Raw genomic sequence first — 21,777 nt, forward strand, 5'->3', positions numbered from 1 at the left:
TGAGTTCAGAACGGGGTATTCTGTAGCACATATAAAAATGTCAGCAAATAAAACATTTTGTAAAAGGCTGTCTGGCCACCTCTCCACATTGCGGTAGTAAGCCTCAAAGGCCCTCATCAGATTTTTTTTACAGAAACAAGTCGCGATCCGGAGTCACAAAAATACCCAAGTATTGAAACCCTTCAGTCACCCACTGGAACTGGTAGTTCTTTGTGTCATCTGGGCCCCCCTTCCTATGGGATTTGTGTCACTTATTCTAAGTACCAAGTATGCGCCAACATTTTCTAGGATATGTAGGATTCTGCGCACAGAGTGTGGTGGGTCTGCCAGATATAAAAGGATGTCATCTGCATACAAAGAGATGACATCTTCCAGTCTGGGACCAGCAGAGGTCTCTGATATGTGCTTCCCTGCGGATCCAGGCCGTGAGCGGCTTTATGGCTACCGCAAACAATAGTGGGGACAACGGGTTTCCTTGTCTGGTGCCCCTGGAAAGTTTAAAGCTACTAGACCGTGCCCCATTGACCTGCATTCTCGTCACCAGATTTGTATGCAACAGCCACACCCAGGTAAGGTAGTACCCACCAAACCCCATTTTCTTAAACACCGCCAGCATTTATGGCCATTCCAAAGAATAAAAGGTATTTTCGGCATCAAGGGCCAGAAGGAGCCATGCTTTCTCAAGACAAGCACTGCGCACCACACACCCCATCAAGCACCGTAAATTGTGTTACGCGGCCCTGTATGGTATGAACCCAGAGTGGTCTGGGGTGCCCACGGAGTTCACCCCCTGCGTGAGGTAGTATGTCATTATTTTTGCCTAACCCTTTGTCTCAACGTTGATTGGGGATATTGACCTATAGGAGTTACAGTTGTTCACAGGTCTACCCTCCTTGTGAATTAGGGAAAACATTGCTGCTCTAAGATCTGGAGGCAGTGCACCCATATCCCTTTGCCTTGATAACAATTTTGAGCATTGGCTTCACCACCTTGATTTTTACGCATGTGAAGAATTATAGTGGAAAGCCATTGGGGCCAGGGTCTTCCCACTACTAAGCTGGGATCACCCTCAGTGATTTCCACTTCAAGTAGATCTCTCTGGTCAAAGCTCAGGCACGGGTCAGGAGGTCAGCGATGAAAGCTCCCAGCTCCCTCCAGTCAGTCGTGGTTCATGCCCTGTATGCATCCCTCCAGGTAATCAGCAAAGGCTTGTGCAATTGTTTTGAGCGCCTTCAAGAAGTTCCCCACCAACCAACTTTACTCCCCATACCCACCTATGTCCCTCCTCCTTTTTAGCTAGCCAGGCTAGGAGTTTCCCTGCTTTGTTTCCTACCTCATATAGTCTGTCCTGCATAGCTTGAAACTGACCCTGTCTTCCTGGTCAATCAGGTGCACTTATTCTTGCCTCACATCCTCTATTCTATGTGCAAGTTCCCTCGATGGTGTAATGATGTAGTTGCCTTGCAGTCGTACTAATTGTTCATCGAGCAAGTTGCACTCTTCCTCCCTCTTCTGCCTATTGCTCACTACATGTGCTATTATGTATCCTCTCAGCACGGTTTAATAAGCCTCCCACAAGGTGGCCAATCGGGTATCTGTCCTTGGCTGCTCCCCTGTAATCGTAACCCTATCTATGTCCCATTGTAGGGTCAAATTAAGATTGCCCCCATATGATTGCCACCCACATTTCTATGCGTTTCAGACTTTTAGTCTGCAGACTTGGGGGGGGGGGGGGGGGGGTGGGGGGTGGTACCAAAAGCTCAGTACCAGATCCTCAACATAGCATTGCCCATATATTGCCACTTTACATCCATCCTCACTCATTAACCCATGTTTTGTGGACTTACAGCGGGAGAGATCTATAGGCCAGGATTGCCACTACCCGAGAGTTTGGGGAAACCTGCATGTGCCAGCAGGGTATATCTAACTCGGCCCAAGATTCCACAATTGCTACACACATGATACGTCTCTTGTAACAGAACCACGTCAGATTCATGTCTTAATAGGTACTTACTGACTACCCCTCTATTGAGTTTATTCTCCAGACCATTCACATTCCAGAAGAGGATCTTCAGGGCTAGGCCTCGGTTTGGGCTCCCTAGTGTCGTACTTCACATAATGTGCCCATGCTATCAGCCCCTAACTGCCAGACCTCACACCCTAACCGAGATGCCTTTAAACAAATGTTGCCCTCCCATAATTCCCCCACCCATTTACCTTGTGCTGGTGGCTCAGAACTAACCACCTACTCAACGCACCAGTGTCATAACTATAATCAAGGATAAAAAAAACCACATAAGACTCTAAATGCGATTTGTGACCAGTTATTAACCATGGGGGTTGGGGGATGGCCCTTTAGACCATCAATTGTCCACCAATACGTATGTCTGGCTAGGCATGTTGACCATCTTACCAGACCCCAGAGCCAACTCGGGATCACCATCTTCAAACCAATGTCTGCCATCATGGAAGTCACTTCAAGCAGGTCCTTCTTGTTTCTGCTCTGGTGGGAGCCTGCAGAGCTAGGTGACGATCCTCCAGACTGCGCCAATTCCACCCACCTATTGCTTGTGGAGAGGGGGCGACCCTACTGCAACGTCGCCATCACTCTCATGCTCTCGATTCCCTCTGATCTTTCATCTGGCTGCTTTTGACCTTCAGTGGGGTCCTCGTCACGACCTCGGTGCTTGCTACCCATCATGTTCTTGGTAATTCAGTGCGTCTGATCACGTATAGCCCCTGCCCTCCAACCATACAGGGAGCAATTTGGTCTGCAATCCGCAGTCTGGCTGGGTGGAGGAGTGCACACACAAACAGATTTTAACACCAAATATTTCAAAATATTGAAGACAAATAAGGACTGAAGCCTTGCCCCTGATTAAAGTTTAAGTGCAGATGTGTACTTTCAAACTGTCCAAGCAGATCTTGTAAGATAACAATCAGTGGTCTTATATTCAAAATTGTAAGTCTTATTCGAGTCTAATCTCTGCTTCCAGGAGTCCAAGTTGAAGATTTACAGACAGTCTAATTATGTTCCCAACACAAAGTAAAAATACCTAGGCTCAAATAAACGACAGTAAACAGCTATACGAAGATCCTGAACCTGCCATGCCTTGCTGTCTCTACAAAATCCCATTGAAAGGAGAGCAGGTCTAAACACCCCAATGAACCTTTGCACTAGAAAAAAATGCAATAGTTGCTCTCACCATGGGATATGCCAGTTGTAAGCATTAAACATGAAGAGGAGCTTAACTTTCACACCAGAATACCTGGTACTTTTCAGTCGGGTCTCAATGATTGGGGCCTGATTTAGAATTTGCATGTATATTAATGCACTTGTAATAAAGCAGATGGTTCATCTGTCGCATTTATGACAGAGTACCCGTCCGCCAAACTGTAAATTTGCTTACAAATTCCACACAAATAGAAGAGGTCAGGCTTTCATTGAGTAAAGTAGATTGGACCAGGGTTATAACAACACTGTATGTGAATATTGTTCATATATATGATAACGAACAAGAAAGCTACCTTTGGATCCCATTAGTACTGCTTGCTCTTTGGTCCCCTATAGAAGACCAGGGGAAATCGACACTTGAGCAAATGCTACTTAGATTAAACTCTTTATGGAACCTTTTAAGACCATAAACCAAAATAATCTACAGAACAAGGAGCCAGGAACTTAAAGAACTTCACAGACTTCAACATGTTCAAAATAGCACTTCATATCGTGGAGCATCAGAAATGATCTTAAAGTGGTCGATTTCCGTTTTACATTTATCTATCGAGTCCCTACTCCCAATCCATGTTTCCAGGTTGTAACTCTAACAAATCTGATTAGCTGCTCTCCTTCGCCTTTTGTTCTCAACCTTGAACAAGATTTAGTAAATCCTCTAGTTCTGGCTTATAATTGAAAGTGCCTTGTCTTTTGTGAATATGTGTGTGTGTGTGTGTGTAGTATTGCGCATGGGCACATAGGTCAATGCAAGAATGATCCAAAGGATAGATGAATAAACGCTTCCATCTGTTCATTCATAACATATGTGTATTTGTAAAGCGCACATTCACCCAAGCGTATCTTGGCGCTGAATAACAAATGTTTATTGTTACTCAATTCAATGGTAGTCATTTTATCGACCTTAGAGAAGGAAAGGCTCAGTGGACCTGCTGGGATTTGAAACTGTGACCATGAGGTCGAACACAGGCCCCTACAGTGGGCGCGTTAGTCTCCCAAGCCACCATTGACTGGTACATCGTTCAAGTGTTACTCAATCACTCACCATCAATACAATTTGTCACTCCTCCATTCATTGTTGCACCCAGTCATTAACAAATTGACATATTCCTGCATTCACACAGTTCTCTGCCTACAATACCACCCAGACAAGCTTACCTCAGCAGGATGGAATGGATTTACCAAGACCTCTATTGGGTACCTTTTCTCCTGTGACCTCAGCCGATGCCGCATCTGCTACTGTGCGCAATACTGCCCATGATGCTCGCTCAGTGATGATGCATGGAAAATCAAAAACCCTCAGACCCTTCAGTTTGGCTCACAAATTCTCCTAATTGGCTCTTCAGCGATCCTGTTTGGCCCTTGGAGTCCCCTGCATGGGCCCATGGTGTCCTCTGTAGTACCAGGCTCTGTGACTGGGCAGGGCAGCTGGTTTGTTCTACCCAACAGCTTCTAATAACTGCAAACCATTCACAATTCAGGAGGGGATGCAGGGGAGGTGGTTATAGGCCACAGGAGAAGCTGTTCCGAGTCTAAACCCATCCAGTAACTTTACATCTCTAGCTCCTGCTGAAGTATTAGAACAATTAGTATTGGCTGAGGCCAAGTCCCTGAGTAGGACTTTGAGCATCGCTCTCTCAAGGGGCAGTATCAACACCAGGAACACTTGGTAGTTTCTCTCTTCAACCAACGAGGCACAACTTGGACATAGCGTCTGGCCATGTACCTTGCACAGAACGTGGCGACCAAGCGTCTTTTGTCATTGGCCGCCACCAGCTCTCTTCACAGTGCTGATAACTTGTTGTACAGTTGCACTATGTTTCTCCAAAGCATATTAAAATTAGCAGTGGCAAAGTCAATAGGTCTTGCTATGTTTAAAGACTCAATAGTATTCACAATGTAATGGCCTTCAGAAACTGAAATTATATTTTCCTGATGCAGGCTGCAGTACCTGAGGCCTTTACTAGAGGTCTCATGAGAATAATGTGCCCCTTTTTCACAAAATTACTACCGTAGGGTAGGCGTATGAGATACATACTGTAGAAGTGAATGTTGGTTAGATATGGTAATTTAGTAATGGTGGGTAAGTTGAGTATGGTAGGTATTTTATGTATGATAGGTAGGATAGGTATCGTAGGTAGGTATAGTAGAGACAGTATGGTATGTTAGGTTTGGTAGTAGGTAGGTAGATTAGCAAGGTATGTAAGTTATGGTAGGTAAGATATTGTGGGCATTTTAGGTAGTCATTGCAGATTAGGTATGGTAGGGAGCTATGGCCATTAAGTAGGTATAGAAAGACAGAAAGTATGGTAGGTTTTGTTGGTATGGTAGGTAGATTTGATAGGTCTGGCATGTTAGTTTATGTATGGAGGTGGGTTAGGTGTGATAGCCTAGGTATGATAGCTAGTTTCTACAGGTATGGAGGTATGGTAATCTAGCTATGGTAAAGTAGGTTAAGTATGGTAGGTTAGGTATAGTAGATAGGAATGCTAGGCACATAAAAGTGGCAGGTAAGTGGACATAGTAGTTTGGTTTGATAGATTTAGGATTGACTAGTATCATGGTTAGGCATGGTATGGAGGTACGGTCTATAGGTATTAAAGGCAGGTTATGTATGTAGGTTGGTATGGTAAGTTGGATATAATAGGTAGGGAGCTGTGGTAGGTATAGTAGGTTACATATGGTATATGGGTATTGTAGGTATGATAGGTAGGTAGTAGTAGGTTAGGGATGGTGGATACATGTGTACAGTATGGTAGGTTAGGTATGGTATGGTAAGTAGGATAGAGTAAGACATAACATCTTTGTCTGATAATTAAATGTTTGTGCTAGAAAACATTTTCTAGAATTATTTCTTAGAAATCATAGCATCGTTAATGATAAGCAGAAACGTGCTGTTGATTTGTATACAAATTACAGCGCGAAGTATAAAAAATACAGCAATTCAGGGAAAAAAAAGAATGGTACAAGCAGAAAAGATTGCATTAGCAGAACTATGCATCAATGAAGACTTTATGAATTGCGACAGAAGATTAAGTTTGCATTCAAAGTGGTGAATTGCAAAGATTTACTCAGCAAAATATTGCACAATATGTACTTTTGACAAAAATAACCAAATCTTCTGTGCTCCTGAAAAATCTTAGTGTGTTAGCACATATTTACTTTGAGGACAAACTAATGTACAGTAAACAACATGTAATAATGACATCAAGCTAAATCAAATGAATGTGTGAGGGTGACTACTGAATAGCACAGTGCCTTTTTGATATGACAACCTTAGGCATCCAAATACCAACCGGTAAAATCATAAACAAGGTATTAAAATGGTGTTGAGTCAGCAAAACAAAAATTCAAAAACAAATTGTGTCTCAATTTCAACCTACATATCATTTTGCATCTGCAGTTTAGGATGACTTAGGCAGTGTTCTTCAATCTGTGGGGCGCGCCACCATTCCAGGGGGGGCGCGCACTCCACACGAAAATCTGATGGCTGATATTTGGCCGTAACGGAGGTTTTGAAAACAGCGGGATGGCAACCCTCACACCTTCAGCCCTTGATGAGCTGTTAAGAGGTGCTTGAAGGTGACTGAGAGGGAGGGGCTGCAGCTTGAGGCGCAGGGGCATCTATTCAGATGCAAACAGCCCTGAATGCGTCTCTGCAATTTAGAGGGGCCTCACACATTCCCTTTCCGTCCAGGGCCCCAAACATCCTAGACCCGGCCCTGATTACCCCGAGGCAGCACGTGGGTGTCTTCACAGAGCTTAATTACTGTCACTAAATTGTAAGCAAACCTCGGTTCTGCAAACATGCAGTCTATAATTGGAATAAAATTAAGAAATGGCACAATCCCACCCACACTGATTAAACAAAGTATGGAGGACAATCAGTTAAATCAGTTCTCGTGGAGTATCTCCTTTAAGTACTGTACATCACAGTGGGGGATGGCAAAACTAACATTTTGGAAAGAGAGCCTGTCTTCTCGTTGTCTTGTCCAGGAGGGGGTGAGGAGCCCTACCCCTCCCTGGAATACTTGAAAACTGCATGCCCACCACTGTGCCCACCCTGGTGGATCCTGTCCAAGTCCTGGAGTGGCTCCTGCAGTGAGGGTGAAGTTCTTGATGGGCCTCTTCTCAAAAAGGCTCAGCTCAAAATTAATATGAAAAGGTGGGCGAGTGAGTAAGTGAAGGGATGGGTGGATGGCTGGATGAATTAGTGAAAGGGTGAATGGATGAATGAAAGATTGAATAGATGGAGAATGAGAGAGGATGGATGGATTGATGAGTGAGTCGAAGGATGGATGAGAGAAAAGGTAAATAGCTGAATGTATGGGTGGAAGGGTAGCTGGATGGGTAAAAGGGTAGATGGATGAGTGAAAGGATGGATGAGTGAAAGGATGGATGATGAGTGAGTGGGTGGATGGATGAGTGAAATGTTGGATGGATTGATGAATTGATAAGTGCAAGGGTGAATGGATGGAAGGATGAGTGAAAGGGTGGATGTAAGGATGGATGAGTAAGTGAAAGGGAGGGTAGATGAACAAAAGGATGAATAGATGAATGAAGGAGTGAAAGGATAGATGGATGAGAGAAAGGATGGATGAGTGATAGGGTCAATGGATGGATTAATAAGTGGATGAGTAGATGGGTGAGTGGGTGGATGGATGGATGGAAGGAAGGATGGCTAAGTGAAAGGGTCGATGGAGAGGGAAAGGGAGGATGGATGGATGACTGAAAGGGTGGATGGGTGGAAGGATGAGTGACTGGGTGGATGGATGAGTAAGTGAAAGGATGGCTGGATGGGTGAAAGGGTAAATGGCTGGATGGATGAGTGAATGGATGGGTAGAAGAGTGAATGGATGAGTGTACAGATGGATAGGGTGAAAGGGTGGATGGATGGATGATGGATGAGTGAAAGGATGGATGAAGGAATGGTTGAGTGAAATGATAGATGGAAGGATACGTGATGGATAGGTTTGCAAATGGTTGAATATGTTTGGATTTGGCTGGGCTTACTTATACTATGGCGTGACCTCCTCTGATGTGTCTATAAAACGTACCTATTGTCCTGAAGTTTTGTCCTGAATTTTGACCTTCTGTCCTGAATTTGTGTCCTGAATTTTGACCCTTTGTCCTGAATTTTTACACTCACCGTTGGCAGTAGCAAAAATCCATCCACAGATTGACCGTCTCTGTGGTGAAAAACAGGCACACCCGTCACATTAATGTTGGTGGTGTTATTATCAATCTGTCATGTGTAAAACAAAGCATCCTAGTAAAAACAATTTGCACACATTTTATCTTGGAACATTTTGTTTGTTTTGAGCTGTGTAATAAGCCTGTCATTAACCACACCCACTCACAAATCTACAGTTCACTAAACTCCCATTGCGTTGAACATTATTTGCCGGATATGGCCCTGGATATGCGGGTGGCAGTCAATTATGTAGTGTACAAGATGCCAGAAATTTCTGTCAGGTGGTGGGGGGGCCCGACATTTCAAAAAATTCAGTTGGGGGGGCTCAACCTACAAAGGTTTGAAGACCTCTGACTTAGGGCCATATGTAGAAAGCAAAATTGCGATCGCAAACGCCGAAATTCGCCGAATTTCGGCGTTTGCGATCGCAATTTTGCTAAGTGGGATGTAGGAAGGAAAATCTGCATGCAAAATAAGGAATCGCAAAATTTGCGATTCCTTATTTTGCAAATGCATTTAAGGAATCCCAAATAGCGATTCCGTAAATGCAATGTAGAAAGCAACCAAGTTGTGCTATTTTGGCTTAAGGAATCGCAAATTACCACCAACTTCAGGTTGATGGTAATTTGCGATTTCTTTCAATAATGCAGTTTTTTGCATTATTCAAAGTGCCATGTGGCACACATACATGCCCTTAGGGCATGTATGTGCGCCACATGTGCACCCATGCTCATTACAGGGGTGCAAAAGGGTGTCATGTTGACACCCTTGCACCCTTGAAATTGCATTCTCAATTTGCGATTCTCTAATTGAGAATCGCAAATTGAGAATGTCTTCCTATTCATTCCTATGGGCCTTTTAGCCCATAGGAATGAATGGCAAGGTATTCCTTATTTGCGATTCTCAATTAGAGAATCGCAAATAAGGAATAGGTGGGATTCGCAAACAAAATTGCTAATCCTACCTACATAGCGTTTTGCTATTCTCTAATTGCGATTTCCTAAAAATTGCAATTAGAGAATCGCAAAACACAGCCTACCTACATATGGCCCCAAATCCCTTCACCAAAATGTAATGAATGTGAATATATGTGGTTTGTAGGTTCTCCAAAAACACATGATACCCAGAGGCAACAACTGAGCGGCACCTCACAACCAGCATACAACAATTCATATGGTAAAATATAAATAGTGAAAATGGGTTTGAAGGAAACCTATGTACTTCTGAAATGTACATACTGAGTTTGGGAATAGTGATTGTTTGTACCCCTCTGTATTTGCGGATACCCATACTATAATAAGATTTAGAGGCATTTTTCCAAATGCATTCTTTCGTGCACACTAACTTACCTTTGGAAGACACAAATCTAGACAAATCCAATTGGTGTTGGTTGGTTACTATTCTGTGTTGCCATATGTCTCCTGCTAAAAATGGTACCTCACTTCAGTGGCTGGCCCTCACGTCATGGGGATGGACTTTTATTTGACTCTGATTTGGTCCATCCCTGTCATGGGCAGCAGGTCCAGTCACAGTAGTTGGGTAGCATTTCTATCTACAAAAATCAATGGTAGAGCGGATCACTGGTCCTGGGAAACCAGGGTATTGCATGGACAGTACATTGTACCGTATAAAAAACCCTCATTCACGTCTTTGCTGGGATCGAGATTAGCGGTATATCTTGATTCTCCGCTGACTGTGGTCTTTAACGTGATCGCATAATCATTGGGTCAATCCAATGCTTCCTCCACCCGGAGGCTTTTAACCACTGGTTAATCACAGTAGTGATCGTGAATCAAAAAAGAAGGGTGAGGTGATCGTGATAAAAGGAAAAGTGTATTAAAATTCTCGTAAAACCAGTAGATAATTTATTGGTACTGGGTTCGAGACCAAGATAAAAAAGTATTGTCGTTGTGCACGGGTCTGACTGATTATGGTCAGGTGCACTAGTTAAAAACTGTGTCCAAAAAAGGTCGACATGTTTCAGCCCTCGTCAGCCCAAAAGGGTCTAGCGGGCTTTCTTCAGGACCTGGTGCAGAATGGGGGCCCGTGTTATGGGCTCCCTTGTGGATGTGCAGGGAACTTTATCCTATTCGAATGCACATTCAATCTTAATCCAATGGATTGAAAAAATGGTTGTGGGGGGAAGGAAAGAAAGAAAGAAGGAAAAAGCATAAAATCATTGCGAATTCATTCTGTATGCAATCATAAAAAGGCAAAGCTTTGTTTAAGGGAGACCCCCAGTGGGGAACCCCTGGTATGGCAAAGTTCGACCCTCCTTTACTAGTAAGATGCAGATCTCGTACACAATCCATTTTGTCATATCCCAAGGCAATAGTATTTAGTACTCCGACCAACTCCTCATGTCACAAACGATGTGTGTGCTCTGTACACCCCTATGCGTCAAGTGAGGCTGAGGGGTTTGAGAGAGTAGCACCTACAAACGTCTGGTGAGGGCGGTAGGATCTCTGTTATCGCTTGGGATCAAGTCATTAATCAAAAAACGCGTTAGCCCCCACACAGAGGTATCTCGTCTATGCATTTAGTTAAGACAGTTTAAGCTAGGTGGTATATTCATGTCAGATATGAGTTCCCCAGTGAAAGCGAGAAAATCAGATAGGAAAGATTTGTTGACTAGTGCAGTTCAATTATTTTGTTTTTGTCAAGCGGCTATAAATCATAATGAGACATAGTGATACATGGGGCAGGGTGAGAAAATTTCGTCATTACCTTGTCTCCTATGTTGCAGGCCACAGCGGGTACTCTAGGGGAGTCGCATCACGCTCTAGTTGTGTTTAAAGAAAGAGCAATGCTTGAATAGAGAGTTGTTAGGGCAATACGTTACGTTTTTGTTGTGTGATCTCGATTCCGGCTCTCGGCGTTCTTGATCTCCTGCCAGTTACCTCTTCGGCGTCGGTCTGGGACCTGTGCTGACTCTGCCTCCTAGGACCCGGTGAAGACACTGGATCCGGGTCTGTTCGTTCTTTAATAGGCGGAGTGGTCATGAATAATGAGGAAAGACTAGGAGTCGAAATCTGACTTAGAGAAGAAATTTACTAATATATTTAAAACGAATTATATTGTTCAAACGTCAATTTGCGATCATGTAATTTGTCGGTTTTTTGACAATCAGCTCCTACTATGCTGGAAATAGTCGTAATGCTTGTATACAATTGTCGCATCGTACCATGTGACTGTTGTAGCTGGGATTACTCAATTATAGAAGATCCTGTGTTTTGGACATTCCGTGACTGGGTTGGTCGTGTATGTAATTTGCTTAGTACATTGGTCAGTTCCAGTTATGTAGGGAAACGGCTCTGAGTGACAAAGTATCGCGATCTCTCTGATGTTGCATTGGTCATGGTGCTGAGTAGTTAAGGATCCGGTGAGAGGGGGAATACCATTTCGCCCAGTCTCTTCTGTGACAAGCTGAAACAACACGGTGTTTTAGTCAGTGCCTGAAAGATCGTATTTCTTTCTTGGTTCGTTGAAAAAACAGTTAGTGTCGAGAGGTTACTGGGGTCCCCAAAATACTCTCCCTCGATATATATCATGTATTTTTCAAGCTGAGCCACGGAATATTGTCGTTCAGTCCTCGTTTGTGTGTCTGGAGACGGTACACCCATCTTTGTTCCTTTTCGAACAGAATTTTGTCTGCATTGGAGTTTTTGTAGGCTAGAGTCTCTAAGATTACCCATTGTAGATCATCTACTGTGTGTCCTTGCTCTATGAAGTGACAACTCATCTTTGTAGTCTGTTTCTTACATCTTACATTGCTTCTGTGTTCTCCCATTCTCATTTTGGCTTTTCTTGTGGTCATGCCGATGTATCTTAAACCGCAAGGGCAGGTAATCATATAGATTACATGCGTAGTATTGCAGTTTGTGTGTGTTCTGATTGTCCATTTCAAGTCAGGTAGTAGTTGTATTGTTTTAGTTGCTTTCGTTAGGTGGCAAACTGAACAGGTGCCGCAAGGAAAATGTCCTGTTACGGGTGAGTTATTCCATGGTCCTCGTGGAATTTCATTGGTGGTTCTCTCTGGAGGTCTTGTGTGCACAAGTAGATCTTTTAAGTTCCTGGTTCTCCTATTCGAGAACCTTGGTTTTGGCCATTTGAGAGATCCGGAGGTCAAGATCTTCCAGTTTTTGTTTATGATTTTCTTGATGTTATTCGAAGCAGTGCTATAGGTACTCACACAGGTGATCAGATCTGGTGTTGGTTGTTTTGGGACGGTTTCTAGTAGTGCTTCTCTCTGTTGATTTTTGGCCCTCTTACGGCATTTTTCAATGGTCTTTCTTGGGTAGTCTCTTGCTTGCAGTTTTTTGCTGAGGTCCTTGGCTTGACGTCTGTAGTCTCTCATCTCACTACAGTTACGTCTCAGCCTGAGGAATTGCCCATAAGGCAGATTGTCTCTTAATGGGCGTGGGTGGAAACTTTTGTAGGACAAGAGGCTGTTCTTGGAGGTTGGCTTGAAGAACGTTTTGGTGTGTATCGTGTTATTCTCGATGAAGATAGTTACATCAAGGAAGTCCAGACTGTTAGGACTTGCTGTATAGGTAAATTTTAACCATATATCCCTTGCGTTCAGCCAGCGGTGAAACTCAGTTAGAGAGTCTCTGTCACCTTCCCATATGAGGAGCACATCGTCGATGTAGCGTTTCCAGAAAACTATTTTGGTTCGAAAGGGGTTTGAAATGTCAAAGATGTGGGTTGTCTCAAAGTCACTGACATACAGCCCTGCCACACTAGGCGCAAAGGTGCTCCCCATAGATGTTCCGTGGCACTGTTTGTAAATTGTCTTGTTGTATTGGAAGTGGTTCTCTGTTAGTGCCAATCTGCAGCATTCAAGTACAAAATGTCGTGGAGTTTTGTGTTCCCATGGATGGTTAAACAGAAGTGCCTCCAGGGTCTCTAGCGTCTTCTGTTGGGGCAAGCTTGTATATAAGCTTTCAACGTCTAGACCAACCAGAAGCATCCTATCTTCAGAAAACTGTAGATTCTGAAGGAGGTTCAGGAGGTTTTTCGTGTCTTTCAAGTAGGTAGCGGTCTGCTGTACTAATGGTTTCAAATAGTAATCAGCGAATTGCGATAATGGTTCTAGGATAGACCCTATTCCCGAAACAATAGGGCGGCCTGGAGGTGGTCGTTTCTCCTTATGGATTTTGGGAAGGGAGTAGAAGTACGGCATTCGGGGGGATCTGGTCAGTAGAAAGTCTGCTTCTGATTTCGAAATCCAGTTATTGGTCTCTGCTTCATCGACCATTTGTGCGATCGTGTTCTGTAGGCGTGGGGTAGGATCTACGGTGATCACTTGATAGAATTTGGTATCGTTTAGAAGGTCTATGCATTGTTGGTTGTAACCTTCTTTGCTTAGTAGCACGATGCCCCCACCTTTATCTGCTGGCTTGATCACCAGTTCACTGTTCAGACGTAATGAGTCTAATGCTTTTTGTTCAGTGTTTGAAAAGTTGATGAAAGGTTTTTTGGTGGTATTCTTGAGATCTTCAACTTCCTTCATTACTGCCTGTTCAAAGGCGAGGATCTCCACTGGAACCTGATGGTTTAGTGGGCAAAAGTTCGATTTGCGTCGAAGTGTTGTATCTGCATCTTTGGGTGTTTCTTCCTGGTTACTGAAAAAAGCTTTCAGTTTAATTGTTCTGCAGAAATCTGCTATTTCGCATTGTGATTTGAATAAATCAAGTCGCAGTGCGACAACCTTGTCTTCAACTTGACCGATATTCCACTCACGAAAGAACAGGAAGACGTCCTCAACAAAGGCCTCAGCTATGTCCCCACACCCCCACTTGATTTATTCAAATCACAATGCGAAATAGCAGATTTCTGCAGAACAATTAAACTGAAAGCTTTTTTCACTAAACCATCAGGTTCCAGTGGAGATCCTCGCCTTTGAACAGGCAGTAATGAAGGAAGTTGAAGATCTCAAGAATACCACCAAAAAACCTTTCATCAACTTTTCACCGTAGATCCTACCCCACGCCTACAGAACACGATCGCACAAATGGTCGATGAAGCAGAGACCAATAACTGGATTTCGAAATCAGAAGCAGACTTTCTACTGACCAGATCCCCCCGAATGCCGTACTTCTACTCCCTTCCCAAAATCCATAAGGAGAAACGACCACCTCCAGGCCGCCCTATTGTTTCGGGAATAGGGTCTATCCTAGAACCATTATCGCAATTCGCTGATTACTATTTGAAACCATTAGTACAGCAGACCGCTACCTACTTGAAAGACACGAAAAACCTCCTGAACCTCCTTCAGAATCTACAGTTTTCTGAAGATAGGATGCTTCTGGTTGGTCTAGACGTTGAAAGCTTATATACAAGCTTGCCCCAACAGAAGACGCTAGAGACCCTGGAGGCACTTCTGTTTAACCATCCATGGGAACACAAAACTCCACGACATTTTGTACTTGAATGCTGCAGATTGGCACTAACAGAGAACCACTTCCAATACAACAAGACAATTTACAAACAGTGCCACGGAACATCTATGGGGAGCACCTTTGCGCCTAGTGTGGCAGGGCTGTATGTCAGTGACTTTGAGACAACCCACATCTTTGACATTTCAAACCCCTTTCGAACCAAAATAGTTTTCTGGAAACGCTACATCGACGATGTGCTCCTCATATGGGAAGGTGACAGAGACTCTCTAACTGAGTTTCACCGCTGGCTGAACGCAAGGGATATATGGTTAAAATTTACCTATACAGCAAGTCCTAACAGTCTGGACTTCCTTGATGTAACTATCTTCATCGAGAATAACACGATACACACCAAAACGTTCTTCAAGCCAACCTCCAAGAACAGCCTCTTGTCCTACAAAAGTTTCCACCCACGCCCATTAAGAGACAATCTGCCTTATGGGCAATTCCTCAGGCTGAGACGTAACTGTAGTGAGATGAGAGACTACAGACGTCAAGCCAAGGACCTCAGCAAAAAACTGCAAGCAAGAGACTACCCAAGAAAGACCATTGAAAAATGCCGTAAGAGGGCCAAAAATCAACAGAGAGAAGCACTACTAGAAACCGTCCCAAAACAACCAACACCAGATCTGATCACCTGTGTGAGTACCTATAGCACTGCTTCGAATAACATCAAGAAAATCATAAACAAAAACTGGAAGATCTTGACCTCCGGATCTCTCAAATGGCCAAAACCAAGGTTCTCGAATAGGAGAACCAGGAACTTAAAAGATCTACTTGTGCACACAAGACCTCCAGAGAGAACCACCAATGAAATTCCACGAGGACCATGGAATAACTCACCCGTAACAGGACATTTTCCTTGCGGCACCTGTTCAGTTTGCCACCTAACGAAAGCAACTAAAACAATACAACTACTACCTGACTTGAAATGGACAATCAGAACACACACAAACTGCAATACTACGCATGTAATCTATATGATTACCTGCCCTTGCGGTTTAAGATACATCGGCATGACCACAAGAAAAGCCAAAATGAGAATGGGAGAACACAGAAGCAATGTAAGATGTAAGAAACAGACTACAAAGATGAGTTGTCACTTCATAGAGCAAGGACACACAGTAGATGATCTACAATGGGTAATCTTAGAGACTCTAGCCTACAAAAACTCCAATGCAGACAAAATTCTGTTCGAAAAGGAACAAAGATGGGTGTACCGTCTCCAGACACACAAACGAGGACTGAACGACAATATTCCGTGGCTCAGCTTGAAAAATACATGATATATATCGAGGGAGAGTATTTTGGGGACCCCAGTAACCTCTCGACACTAACTGTTTTTTCAACGAACCAAGAAAGAAATACGATCTTTCAGGCACTGACTAAAACACCGTGTTGTTTCAGCTTGTCACAGAAGAGACTGGGCGAAATGGTATTCCCCCTCTCACCGGATCCTTAACTACTCAGCACCATGACCAATGCAACATCAGAGAGATCGCGATACTTTGTCACTCAGAGCCGTTTCCCTACATAACTGGAACTGACCAATGTACTAAGCAAATTACATACACGACCAACCCAGTCACGGAATGTCCAAAACACAGGATCTTCTATAATTGAGTAATCCCAGCTACAACAGTCACATGGTACGATGCGACAATTGTATACAAGCATTACGACTATTTCCAGCATAGTAGGAGCTGATTGTCAAAAAACCGACAAATTACATGATCGCAAATTGACGTTTGAACAATATAATTCGTTTTAAATATATTAGTAAATTTCTTCTCTAAGTCAGATTTCGACTCCTAGTCTTTCCTCATTATTCATGACCACTCCGCCTATTAAAGAACGAACAGACCCGGATCCAGTGTCTTCACCGGGTCCTAGGAGGCAGAGTCAGCACAGGTCCCAGACCGACGCCGAAGAGGTAACTGGCAGGAGATCAAGAACGCCGAGAGCCGGAATCGAGATCACACAACAAAAACGTAACGTATTGCCCTAACAACTCTCTATTCAAGCATTGCTCTTTCTTTAAACACAACTAGAGCGTGATGCGACTCCCCTAGAGTACCCGCTGTGGCCTGCAACATAGGAGACAAGGTAATGACGAAATTTTCTCACCCTGCCCCATGTATCACTATGTCTCATTATGATTTATAGCCGCTTGACAAAAACAAAATAATTGAACTGCACTAGTCAACAAATCTTTCCTATCTGATTTTCTCGCTTTCACTGGGGAACTCATATCTGACATGAATATACCACCTAGCTTAAACTGTCTTAACTAAATGCATAGACGAGATACCTCTGTGTGGGGGCTAACGCGTTTTTTGATTAATGACTTGATCCCAAGCGATAACAGAGATCCTACCGCCCTCACCAGACGTTTGTAGGTGCTACTCTCTCAAACCCCTCAGCCTCACTTGACGCATAGGGGTGTACAGAGCACACACATCGTTTGTGACATGAGGAGTTGGTCGGAGTACTAAATACTATTGCCTTGGGATATGACAAAATGGATTGTGTACGAGATCTGCATCTTACTAGTAAAGGAGGGTCGAACTTTGCCATACCAGGGGTTCCCCACTGGGGGTCTCCCTTAAACAAAGCTTTGCCTTTTTATGATTGCATACAGAATGAATTCGCAATGATTTTATGCTTTTTCCTTCTTTCTTTCTTTCCTTCCCCCCACAACCATTTTTTCAATCCATTGGATTAAGATTGAATGTGCATTCGAATAGGATAAAGTTCCCTGCACATCCACAAGGGAGCCCATAACACGGGCCCCCATTCTGCACCAGGTCCTGAAGAAAGCCCGCTAGACCCTTTTGGGCTGACGAGGGCTGAAACATGTCGACCTTTTTTGGACACAGTTTTTAACTAGTGCACCTGACCATAATCAGTCAGACCCGTGCACAACGACAATACTTTTTTATCTTGGTCTCGAACCCAGTACCAATAAATTATCTACTGGTTTTACGAGAATTTTAATACACTTTTCCTTTTATCACGATCACCTCACCCTTCTTTTTTGATTCACGATCACTACTGTGATTAACCAGTGGTTAAAAGCCTCCGGGTGGAGGAAGCATTGGATTGACCCAATGATTATGCGATCACGTTAAAGACCACAGTCAGCGGAGAATCAAGATATACCGCTAATCTCGATCCCAGCAAAGACGTGAATGAGGGTTTTTTATACGGTACAATGTACTGTCCATGCAATACCCTGGTTTCCCAGGACCAGTGATCCGCTCTACCATTGATTTTTGTGAATATTGAGACAAGGAAGCTGAGTGGATCTAAGCCCTTCTTTCTCCCACCTCATTGATTTCCGAAGCATTTCTATCTAGACACGGTGAGTGGTAGGAATTTTCTGGATCCCTGCAGGATCTTAAAGTTTACATCACAGAAATGCAAGAACAATACATGATTTTAGACAGTTTGAGGCTTGCAGGAAATGGTGGGTAAGAAAATGTCGTTGGATCCACCCGAGGCATACCAGCCTGGACTCCCCTTGAGGTCTAGTTTTCGGGAATTGTCTTAGTTTGGTAGGTTTCCCCAGGTGGCGGCTGACCCAAGCTAAAAAGTGCAGTCCTTCAGCAAGGCAAGTGGAATGATAATGGAATTTAGCCCCACTCTGCAGGCCCATATTTAGAAACAATGTCTATGTCTACATAGGTAATTTATAAAACGCAATTGTTACTCTGAGGAGTGTCCTGGCGCTATTTCATAGGAGCTGTCTGCAGGGAAGGGAAGGAGAAGAGTCTAAGTGGAGGAAAAGAGCCAGGTCAATACATAAAAGAATCAACATTTCCTCTCACTTGCCATTGGGATGGGGATGCAGGGGGGCAGAAAGACTGTTGGGGGCTTAGTTGTGAGGATGGAGCCTGATTTCGGGGGTGGGCCAGATGCCAACCCATTATTTTATAAAACAACATATTCCTGGCATCTAGGGGTCTATCTGTTGTCTTCTGGCGGGGCAGAATTGTTGCAAACCCTTCTCTGCCCCCTAGGAGGGCCGAAAGACTGGTTTGCTACTTTCAGGGGGTGTTGGGTTTGCCAGGGTTCAAACCCACAAGTTTCTTTTCCCTATGGGTAAAATCACTCGTGCCCAATAGTCTTTCTGCCCATCTGGGGGGCAGATTCGGCACAACGTCCCTAATCAGGAGACTCCTATCTACTCACAGGAGGCAGGAAAGACACTGTTGCCCCTTCCGTGGTGGTGGTGGTATAACTCAATGCCAGAGTATTCTGCCCACATCCTATTGCAGAGTGGGAGGCCTGCACCCTGTTCTTCAGCCCAAATGTAAAAGTCAATGTAAAAGTCTATGGAGCTTATTTACAAACCCATGTGCGCTACCGCACATGGGCTTGTAAAGGGTGCAATGGAACATAAATAAAAGCAATGGGCCCCTAGCACCATTAGTGACTCATTCTCGGTTTACCCCCAATACTCTGGCTCCCATTTCCAACATCAGAGGGCCATGGCTAGCTACTATTCCTCGTCTTTCTCTGGTTAATGGCCTCGGGAGCTGTGCCTACCAGATTGGTTATCCGCGTTCCCGCTCAGGAATTAACTGCTAGTCATATCAAGCATTGAAAATGCAATAGGTCTCACCTTTGATTAAGTTAAAGCCATTTGCTTTGCTAATGGTATTGTATAGCAAAGTAAATGGCTTTAACTTAATCGAAGGCCAGACCTATTGCATTTTGTAACTCCGGCTCACGGCCGACCGGAGTAATGTAAATAAATAAATAAATAAAACAAATTTCATTGCGCGCGCTGAAACGCATTTGGCGTTTCAGCGCGCGCAATGAAATTCGTTTTATTTATTACTCTTACTCCAGTCGCCCTGCCCCTCCCCCGCCCCACCCCACCACCCCGCGGACCTCCCTCCACAGGCCGCTACTGATTGAAGGGACGGGGATGGTAGAGGGGAGTTGTTTCATGGCATGTGATGTGGGAAGAAAGAGGACTGGGGAGCAACACAGAGCATGTTTGGGGATGGGTTTGAAGGGGGAAGCAGCGAATTAGGTGAGAAAGCAAGAAAACTAGCTCTCCCATGGAGAGCTAAATGCAAAAGAAAACATTTGAGGTGCAACTCATTCAATCAAAAGGATGGCAAAGAGGGTATGCTCCAAGGATGAGACAAACACAAAAAAAAAGAGGAAGGAAAGTCTTGAATAAGGGGCAAGCAAATGAGTTTGACAAGAAAGTCAACTAATGGCAATCAATGGACTGACCCAAACTCTTCTGTAGGTATTGGTATTGCACACACACACGTCTTTCGACAACAAGCAGCTACAGTGGTCTGTAGGTCAGATCTACGAAGGCATGACTACAGCATCCATTATTGACACAGACAAGGGGCAGCTGTACGGGGCCTAACAGATGTAGCTAAACTCCAAGGCATATAGGATGTTTTTTTTGAAGAGACTAGGCTGTCTTCCGCAAACCTGTTTTCATTATGTCCACTCTAAATTTCACCTGCCTCATATTACGGACCAGGTCCGTATCGCTCCTATTTTATTGTGGCATTCAATTTGGAAGAAAGAAACATTAAGCCCAACTAGAGATATATTAAAAGACTGCCTGAAATGAGATGGGGCATCTAAAATACGATGGTTAAAATATATTGAGTCCAATTTGGAAGAAAGTGGCCTCAGAAAATTGTTTAAAGATCCTAACTTATGATTGACAATTTCAAGGAAAGAATTGAATGGCCAATTAGTGGATAGACTGGGCAGAGATAGGTGGGAGAGCAATTGTATCAAGGTCACTGTTCAACAGTATTCTTTTACCACCTAGCATACACTATACGGTGTCTTCATACCCAACATTTGTTTCTAACCTTCAACATAGATATGTATCGCTGCAATTCTGTCTGAAATATATCCCCCTGATGCTAGGCTACCCTGCCAAAACATATTCTATTGATGCCCTGTCACCTTGCCCTTGTGATGGACAATCCATGCAGACTGATCTTCATTTTGTGTTTTTCTGTAACTTATTCGCTGAAGAAATGAAAAAAATATAATCTACCGCTTATGTGCAAATTTAATTTCTGGCAATGTCACCCAGCCTTGTATTATCCTCAACTATTACCTAATACCTTTGTTAGTTATTGTGTAGCCTCTTTCTGCCTGCTATAAGAAAGAGTAGATTAACTTCATAGTGTGGGTGCACATTTACAGCAAGAGGAGGTACACTGGCACACGCATATGAATGGTCTGTTTAATGACATGATTCATTTGATCAGTCTCAGTCTCAAAAACGTTATTCGATTCAGAACAAAGGAATCATAAAAGTCAAACAATTTCATTTACAAACATTATTTCAAAATCATTTTTTAAAAAGGCATTCTTACAATTATAACACTAAACTGTTAAAATTCATTAGCTAAAATAATCACAAATAAAACCCCATAGCTGTTACTTCCAATCAAATTAAATGATTTCATTGGCTCTTCATGCCAGGGCATACATTAAAGTGCCGGTCAAAACAAATAGAGAATCAGAAAATCACGATGCAATGATATACAATATAGATAATCAAGGGTCAACTTCATGGTGCCCGATTTAGCCGTAACGTTTCCTGATCAAAAGTGACATCCGTATAAAATTTAGCATTGCACAGCAAACACCAGGTGAAGATAGGGATAGTAAATGATCATAGCCCTCTTCATAATGGCATGGTTGCTTTTCCTTAAGGATCGGCTTAATAAACCTGATTCTCGGGTCCTTATATAGGGAACAGAAAAGAACAATGTGCATCGTGCTTTGGCTATCTTTGTCATTACAAGGACAGGGTGGCAGTCTCTCACACCAACCCCCCTGTTTAGGAAACGCAAAGAGAAAATGCAGGGTGTGTAACCTAAACCTTGTCAAGTAGAATCGCC

The sequence above is a fragment of the Triturus cristatus genome, chromosome 6 (assembly GCF_964204655.1).
Source record: "Triturus cristatus chromosome 6, aTriCri1.1, whole genome shotgun sequence".
In the NCBI taxonomy this organism is placed as follows: domain Eukaryota; kingdom Metazoa; phylum Chordata; class Amphibia; order Caudata; family Salamandridae; genus Triturus; species Triturus cristatus.